We start from the raw sequence: 9305 nt of genomic DNA on the forward strand, positions 1-9305 counted from the left end.
ACAGGACTTGTCTAGGCATGCTGTAATGCCAGTTTTGTGAAACTCTGGTGTAATAAATAGCTACCTTTATCTAAACCAATGTCATTTACTACACTAAAAAAAGACAATTAAAATCTTAGCCAGGAAAACTAACACATACATTGGAACTCTTCCTACATTCTTTTATGTTCTAACACTCAGTTGCTATCTGTAAATTTCTGGTTTGCATATGAAAGCCAGTAAATCACAACAAAACTATATTCTGAAAAATTTATATTTAGAGGAGCCAATGCCTTAGGAAAAGTGGTACTTTATAAGGTAATATTTTTTCTAGAAAGATACACTTACTTCTGCTTTTTTACGAGCCTCCATAGCTTTCATAAGCATCATGTGTTGTCGCCTTCGCTCTCGTTCCTATTAGGCCAGACAAAATGTGGAAAATAACTCAACCACAATTAACAGTTTGATTTTCCAATGGAAAACAAAACAAAACAAAACAAAACTCAGTATAGCATGTTTAGCATTTATAGACAAGTCACAGTAAATACTAAATATAAGACAAGAATGGCCAATCTGTGCATGTTTTAGTTCAGGTTTAGAAAGCAAATACAAGAACAATCAAAAGCAAAAAGGTAAAGCAATGAACATGGAGACAGTGTAAACAGAAGCATACAAGATTTACTTATGGTCAGTTGTGATGCTCCTTCAAAAGCTGGCAGAACAAAAAGCATAATGGTTGGCTGGAACAGGTCAGTTACCTTACATCTGCTATTAGAAAAACCACAAATACTATGGCCAATTAAACCAAAGGTTGTGTTGTTCTTAAAATTTTAGATCAGGAAGAAATTGATTTATAGTCACTTTAACTTCATGATTTTAGAGTTGGTTATTTTATTTCAAGTACAAAATCATTTTGTAAATCCAATAAGCCACCAACAAATTAGAGGTTTTTTAAGGCTTTTATACCAATTTAGTTAAACTAGTCTTGTTTCACATACGACACCAGTGAAATGGGCTATTCCTATTTACTGATGTCTGCCACCTGATACACTATTTAAAGCCACAAAAGCTGCACCACGGGCTAACAGGTGCAATCTTAAAGGCACAGTATGAAAATAAGGTAAGCACTGGTTTAATTTGATAATCTCACTTTACTTTTAAAATAAAAAAATCACATATTTATAATATCTAATCGATTTTTTTTTGTTTAAGTATATTTGGTTTCTCCAAAGGGATATTTCCAAAATTATTTCTAAAATTTGTCTATGAAACCAGAACATATTTCATATTCTCTCATCAAGCAAACTCAAAATTCCCACTGTATTCAATGGCAGTTTTGCATCTAGAATGATGGGAGAATACGGGTCATAATTATACCTAATTGTATAGTGATCCAACTTTCTTTGTGACATCAGTAATGTAAATTTTTAGACAGCAGCCTTATTTAAGGCTTATACAATTCAGTGTAAAATCTTGGAGATGCATCATACTTCTTTATAGACAGACAAGCAGATGTATGCAATGCACTGTGCTGTAAGCCATGCAGCAGTATGTAATATGACAGCAGCCAGTGCTACACTTTATGCATTGCTATGACAACCATATCACAACCAAATCACAATGCGGTGTTAGATGTACAAAAATAAACATACCCATACCATATCTAGTCTATGCCTCTCCAACTCCTGGTAGAAAGAGTTGGCACAACATTATGAAACAGAAATCACAGAGTCATAAAACCAATTTTTTAACCCCCCAAAAAGACACCAATACCAAAGCAAGGCAATAAACTGTAGGTTGAAGGAAAAACTTAAGCAGAAATTATAACAGAAATTTTAAAGAAAACATTTTGAAGATTTTCCCCCAAATAGGTTTAAGCAATATTATAAAATGTACATTCAACAGTTGTATAACTATACATTACAGACCTGATGTTTCAGAAGAACAGCTTGTTGTCTTCTCATTTCTTTTCCTTAAAATAAGAAACTTTTAATACATGATTTTAGAGAAGATTTAGAACATGCTAAAATTAAAAGTTCCTTTTCTGAGATTCTATAGTCTTCCATTAGGTTGAACCATATGAAATGGCCAATATTCAATTATTTTTTACTTATAAAATGTCAATTTGATTTTGTATGCTTCTACCTAACATATACTTACATATAAAGTGTATAATATAACAAATATGGTAGCAAGGATCTTTCTTCAGCAGTCATTTTTACTTAAAATTTAATGAATGACTGATCTAACTGCACATTTCAATGGCACATTCATTGAACTAACTAGCTAGATGGTCAGAGTCTATCAGATATAACCCACACATGTATTTTTTAATCAGTGTGATACATTATGGTGCAACCCTCAAATCTAGCCAATTAGAACTCTCTCCATTCTGAATATGAACTCTCAAATATACTCTATAATTAACATCATGTTTTTCATTTCTATACACTACATATGAATTAAAGTGATAAAAACTAGGCAATCAGTGTGAAATTTTCATGTCCACCTATGATTCAGGGCACCATTCCAAGGGGATGGGGCGTAAGGCAAAGCATTCAAGGAATGTCACCAATCTCATTATTTTTATAAAGGTAAAATACGGTGAAATTAATATTAACAGCAAACATGAAAAGGTAGAAATTTAAAAAATTTAGTAAGAGAGTCTATGTAGAAAAGATAAACAGTTCCTGGCTTTACAAAGTATAACTGTGGTGGCTCTTTCCAGTACCAGTAGGTTCACCCAGCTACCCCCTTTCAGTATTCAGTTACTGGTGGATGGCAGGGTGGGGGAGGGGAGGAAGGGGACACCTCTCTTATACTCTATGCCAGGAAATCAGAACAAAACAACCCCAAATACTTGAAGTTAAAATAATTAAAAACAGCTAATTTTGTTATTGGTAAATAACAGTTGATGAGGTTTGGCTTTTGTTTCTGTAGGCTTTTCATTTTTAATAGATAAAACAGTTGCTGAATATTAACAAAGAAAAAGTTATGAAGGGGAGAATCAGATTGAGACACAAAAATAAACATACCTATACCATATCTAGTCTATGGCTAAACATAAACATAAACAACACACAAAACAGTTTTTTTGGGGGGGTCATTCTTATTTAGCAAAACTACATACAGGTATTAAGCAACAATTTGCATTTCTGATTTGATGTCTCCTAAAGAGCTCAAAGCATTACAAAAAACCCTGCATAATAAAATAAAAATACACATACAATATACATACAAATAAAAACATACATTATACACACGCTGTATCTGCTAAACATATTTTCGGATAGTCATTTTGAAGACATATTTTTTCATATAATTGATGCCAGTATAACATACAGTTTTATTTTCAAAATAAAACTCTGATTCTCATCTAAACTAACCTTTATTCGTTTCTCGGCCTCCAATAATTTGGCATTTGCCGCTTCTTCCTTCTTTTTCTTTTTAGCCTGTGCATGCAAAACAGGTCTCAAAGTCATGCAACAGCACCACTACAACTTGCAAATAATGTCAGACTTGAAATGAAGCTACATGTCTCACAAAGTACGAAACAATATGTAACATATACGGAGACAATTACAGATTTCCCCCCAGTTAACATTATGTTTAATGTAATAATTGTGTTTTTAATTTATAGATTAGCATTAGAATACACAAAATTTCTTAGATCATAAGAATATGACAGCTTTTCTTCTTCAAGCTCTGTTAAAAGTCTGAAATAATTGAGTGTTTATGTTCTTTTACCTTAAAATTTAATCACAGAAAAACGATTTTGTCACTTGTTTTTCTGATTTTAAAAGTAAAACACAATCACTGTAAAACATTTAGAAAACAGATTTGTAATTGATAAATAAAAATTATTTCCAAGAATTATATATTTAAATAGAACATGTTAACTTTATTTAAAATTTATTTTTTAATACATCTTTTGTACACTTTTTGTGCTCGATTTTTTTTTTTTTAAAATTGAGATTATATAGAAATTCATTATTTGGATTGTATCTATTAAGTTCAACTATTAGGTCTGATTTTCCCCATCTCTGTATATTGTGGTGTAAGTTCAAGTGTTTTTTTTTTTAATAGAATGAAAACTTGTAATCTTATCTTTCATGAGTCACAATCTGACTATTAAGATCATGCTGTTTATCAAACATAAGCTTCATAATCTTAAAATCATGAACTGTGTAGAAGTTTCATAACTACCTAGTAGTTATTGTCAGTTTAGTTTAAAATAATATTTCCAATTTCTGGTTTTTAAAATTAATTTGAAATGGGTAAGAAAATATGTGTGTATTTCTAGAAGGAATAAAACTGTAACAGAGAAAACCTCAGTTATCTGGAGCCCTCAGGGAATAAACTGTTCTACAAAAGCAGCAGTTTCTGGAATGGTGGAGAAGTTGTAATAATTTTAAACATGAAAAGTTTATTTTCACTATTTCAGATGGAAATAATTTTGAGACATGCCTGCTTAGACACAGTACACTATGTCTGTGTACTGTGTACTGTGTCTAATTTGGCGTATTCTTGATGACTCAGGGCAATTATTTTGAACATCAGTCATACTGCACAGCTCCAAAGAGTAATGCCTTTGGGCTATTAAGGTTTTGAAAATTGCTTGCTATTCAAATAAAAGATTACAGGCTGTTGCTAGGCTTTTCAGTTCCTATATATGCTAGCTGAAGTTTTCCTGTATTTTTTCCTTGCTATCTTTTGCCTATTACTTTTGCTGTTGCCAACAGATGTCCCCTCTATCTCTATTCTAATTAGCCTTGCAGGGAAGAGGGATATGCTAGAAATCAGAAAAACAATCTGATAAAACTTTGTACATTTAAAATTTACTTTTACTTTTGAAATGTTTACTTCTGTAAACATTTGTTTCAAAACTAAAAGTAAATATCGGACTATAAGCCCTAATGATTTTTCTTTTGTTGTTTACTTTTATAAAAGTAAAACATTTTAGCGCATGAACTTTATGACAACTCCATTGACTGATCAGAAGTTTTCCTGTTTCTTTTGTCTCATTTTGTATATCTTTATTGTTGGGATTAGATTAGCTTGCTAAATAAGGCTCAGATAAAGTTTTATTCTACGCAGAATGTTCAAAGAGAATATCTGACAAACGTGAGAAAACATGCAGGTAAAATCTTTATTTTGCAGACTTAAAATATATGGCTATATTACTTTATGTTACATTTAAGAATTCTACCTCTAGAATTTGCTGAGCTCGAAGTTCTTTTTCCATTCTGATTTGCTGTATTCTCTTAATTTTTTCCTGTAGGAAAAGTTATGATAACTTGAGATAATAAACTGAGTGAAGAGTATTTGAGTAGAACCAAATAATAAAAACATAAGTACAAAATTACCACAGGCTGGACATAAAAATTTAATTATTTAGTATAAAATCATATATATTTTCATGTCTGAAATTAATATGATTTGATAACGTTTCTCATAATTTGTAAAATGCAAATACTAAATAAACAGAAACTCAGCTAACCAAGCTGATTAAACTATATAGCCTGAAGATCTTTATAAATATTTGCAATTACAAATAATACTTAACTTGAAATAAATATAGGACTTAATAGTAGAAAAATCATGTATCAGCAGTCAGAAAACATACAGCCAGTTCCGGATTACAGTCATTTATTGAATGGTCTCGAGCAAATAACTATTCTTCTATAAAATAGTGAGAGGTATTTGCCCTTTCTCATTTGTCATGATTAAACAAAATGCTTTAAAAAGTATACAGTGACACAATTGTAACATTATTAACAATAATTTCCATTCTAAAATTTATTTCACATGTTGAATAGCATGACAATATAACATTGCTTGTAATTATCACAATTAGCCCATTTCAGAAATAACCTGTAACATTATTTTAAAATTAATTAATTATAATTTAACATTCCAGGAAATTATTTGTAGGACATAATTGGGGTACACATTGTCTAAATTTAATGACCTGGTTATTAGATATGTTTTATAACTTAGTGATCATATAAATTCTGATAAAAATTTACATTTTAATTTAAAAAATTATCTCATATTAATTAGCTCATATTCTATAAAACATTTTAGCAATTTCATGTTCCTTAATCCATTCAGAAGTCCCAAATTGGCATTGATGAGAATAAATACAAGTTAAAAAAGAAAATTCAAAGTTTCTTACTTGAAAATTGTACTTATCCTAGAATTTCCAGGGCCAACACATTTTATACACCTGTATTTCACAATGCCTGTTCCCATCTCCAGATGCTAGTTGTACCTATTGAAGCTATACTTTGATACACATTTTAATTGTTTTATGTACACTGATGTTATTGATTCCCTGCAGGAGTCTACTGCAGGATGATGAAATTTTAGGGATTACTGTTCTGATTTCACAAGACTGATCACATTCTTTGATTTTGGTGATCCTATCTTGGTACTGAATATTAATTGTAGGCTGTCAAAAATAAAAACCCCAAAGTCGGCCGGGCACTATGGCTCACACCTGTAATCCTAGCACTCTGAGAGGCCGAGGTGGGCAGATCACCTGAGGTCAGGAGTTGGAGAAATGAACAGCGCTAGGTGGTGAAATCCTGTCTCTACTAAAAATGCAAAAAATTAGCCGGGTGTAGTGGTGCATGCCTATAATCCCAGCTACCTGGCAGGCTGAAGCAGGAGAACTGCTGGAACCCTGGAGGCGGAGGCTGCAGTGAGCAGAGATCGTGCCACTGAAATTCCAGCCTGGGCAACAGAGGGAGACTCTGTCTAAAAAAACAAAAAACAAAACAAAGAAAAACAAAACAAAAAATAAAACCCAAAACCCCAAAGTGTATCTTTTGTGTAATTTCCAAGTCTTAGAAAAGACTGTATTTGATCCATATTTGCAGTATTTATTTGAATTAGAACTTGATATCTGAGAAAAGTATACTCTTGATCTAACTTTTCTGCTCTTGTCAATTATAACATTTTAAGGTGCTATGTTTTCAAGTCAGCAAAAGTCATTCATTGTTCTCTTAAGCACAGATAGGCAGGGAATCTTGGGGCTGATACACACAGTCTAAAGCTTTATCTTAACTATTCAAGTGACTTTTACATATATCCATATATATTTGGTAGTGTTATCATTAGCATGTAGATAAGATAAACATGGTAAATTACTATAATACAGGTTAACTTTACAATGTCAGGTACTCAACCACTGAGCTGGTCACTTTACATTTAATATCTTGTCAATCATTAAAAAAATCACAGAAGCTTAAATTATCTTCTTTTTATATAAGAGAAAACGAGGTTCTCAGCAAGTAAATATTTTTTCTGAAGTCCAATACTTAGTAACACAGAGTCCTGGTCAGATCCCAATGTCTGTGTGCCTCCTGCTTTGTAATAATGTTTCTGAAATTTTCCAGAAAACTGTCTTAAGGACTGTCTGGTGATATTTTTGGTCTACTAGGTGGAAAAAACAATCCAAAGGATGAAAACACATACTCCTATTTTATTCTAGATCAAATGCTGACTTTAAAATAGACCCTATATAACAGATAGTATGAGTAGAATTACTCTATACTTCGATTCACTTTATTGAATCAAATAAATGAGATGGTATTCTGAGATTGGCCTCAGATAAATATCTTGATAAATATTAAGACCAGTTCATTTGCATTAATGTTGCTGGAAACTTTGGAGCTCAATGCTTTTTCAATGAGTAGCAAAGACCATGTGGATTTAGGTTGTAGCTACTGTAAGACTTTAAGATCATAAAGCTGAATTTAAAGTACTGATGGGATCTAATGAGTCTCCAGCCATTAGGAAATAGAATAAGCTATAAAAATTTTTAAATAAAAGTATAATAGAAACAACAGTATTTCACTTAAAAATGAAATATGAACTTATTTTTTCATATATACTCTTTAGTAAATATATTTTAACGAATGCATTCATTAGCCTATTTCAGGTCAATCTTACAATGTCTAGCAGTCATTAATTAACAAACTAAGGATGGATTTCAAGTTTACAACTGCTACTTTAAATTATGGTGGTAAAAGAGCATACTGTGTAGTTGGATGTTTTATATTTATTTTTAAAAAGTTGAGCATGTGTTTTATTGCCGGTCACTGCAGTAGGCACTTTATGTTCATTATCTCATTTATTCAGATATTGCAGTTAATTTCTTTTACAATGGAAGAAATAAAGACTTAAGAGTTAAGTCATTCATCTAAGGTCACAGAATTATTAAGTAGCAGAGCTCATATTTAACTGTAGGCTGCCTGACTACAAACTCAAATCCTAAATCCCAACTCTATAGCAACTTTTCTAGTCATATTGCTTTAGTTAATACTGGAAGAAACCTTAGAGATAATCACATCAAATCCAACCCAAGCCCCTTATTTAGCAGGTATTTATATAGTAACATAATTGATTTCATTTCATTCTCAGAAATAACTACTTGCTTCTTAACATTTTTAAAAGAATAGTACTTTCTCCCATTTCCTTTCTGCTTTAATGTTACCATGAATATGAGGAGATGGGAGAGTAGTTTACACATTCTCATCTTAAATGAAGCTGAATACCTTCTCACTTAATTTTTATCTATGAAAATTTAAAAATTACTTCTCTTACCTAAACTTAGTTTTGAAAACCACACAGGGAGAAATATTGTAGATACAAGACAGAGAACTCTGAATTTGCTAAAATAATGCTCTCATCTTTTTTTTTTTTTTTTTGCAGTGGCAACTTTTAAGTAACCCTGAAAGCATTCAGAAGCAATGAAGGCAAATCTTATTTTGTATAACTTAAATTTAATTTTCTACTAATATTTTACATGTTTAAGAACAACAGGCTTTTATTAAAATTTGAACATTTGAGCAATATACTTCATTGACTGATATATTAATTTAAAAATTCTGAAAATTGTTCAAGATATCAACTTATACAAAGTCTACCAGGATATTAAAGTACTTACACAAATTTAAAAAAAAAAAAAAAAAAAAAAAAAAAAAAAAAAGAAAAAACCTCCATGACAAGAAGCCTAGGATTTCAGTATTGCAGCTGCAAGCAAATGAATTGTGCTAAAAACCTGAGTGAGTTTGGAAGCAGATGCTTCCCCAGTCAAACCTCCATGTGCAGATCCAGCCCTAACCGATACCTGATAGCAGCCTTGTGAAACATTTAGCAGAGGACCCGATCAATTGTGTCCAGAGTCTTGACCCCAACCCTGCCACATAAGTTTTAAGGTGCTACTTTAGTGATAGTTTGTAATGAAGCAGTAGAAAATTAAAAAATATATTAAAATATATGTTGCCTATGAGAGGAAGTTTCAGACCTAGAGTAGA

The 9305-nt window shown here is 31.5% G+C and overlaps 2 long non-coding RNA genes across 2 annotated transcripts; both read right to left on the reverse strand.

The window, feature by feature from the left end:
* Positions 1 to 326: 326 nt before the first annotated feature.
* Positions 327 to 1954, reverse strand: LOC108523715 (uncharacterized). Its single transcript, XR_001883875.1, has 3 exons — positions 1908 to 1954; positions 1638 to 1664; positions 327 to 393 (listed from the first exon to the last, which is right to left on the reverse strand). It is a non-coding gene; the product is annotated as an uncharacterized LOC108523715 (long non-coding RNA).
* Positions 1955 to 3364: 1410 nt separating this feature from the next.
* On the reverse strand, positions 3365 to 5257 carry LOC108523716 (uncharacterized). The gene is made up of 2 exons (XR_001883876.1): positions 5189 to 5257; positions 3365 to 3431 (listed from the first exon to the last, which is right to left on the reverse strand). It is a non-coding gene; the product is annotated as an uncharacterized LOC108523716 (long non-coding RNA).
* Between the last annotated feature and the right edge of the window lie 4048 nt (positions 5258 to 9305).

The sequence above is a fragment of the Rhinopithecus bieti genome, unplaced genomic scaffold, assembly GCF_001698545.2.
Source record: "Rhinopithecus bieti isolate Rb0 unplaced genomic scaffold, ASM169854v2 scaffold_75561, whole genome shotgun sequence".
NCBI classification, from domain to species: Eukaryota; Metazoa; Chordata; class Mammalia; order Primates; family Cercopithecidae; genus Rhinopithecus; species Rhinopithecus bieti.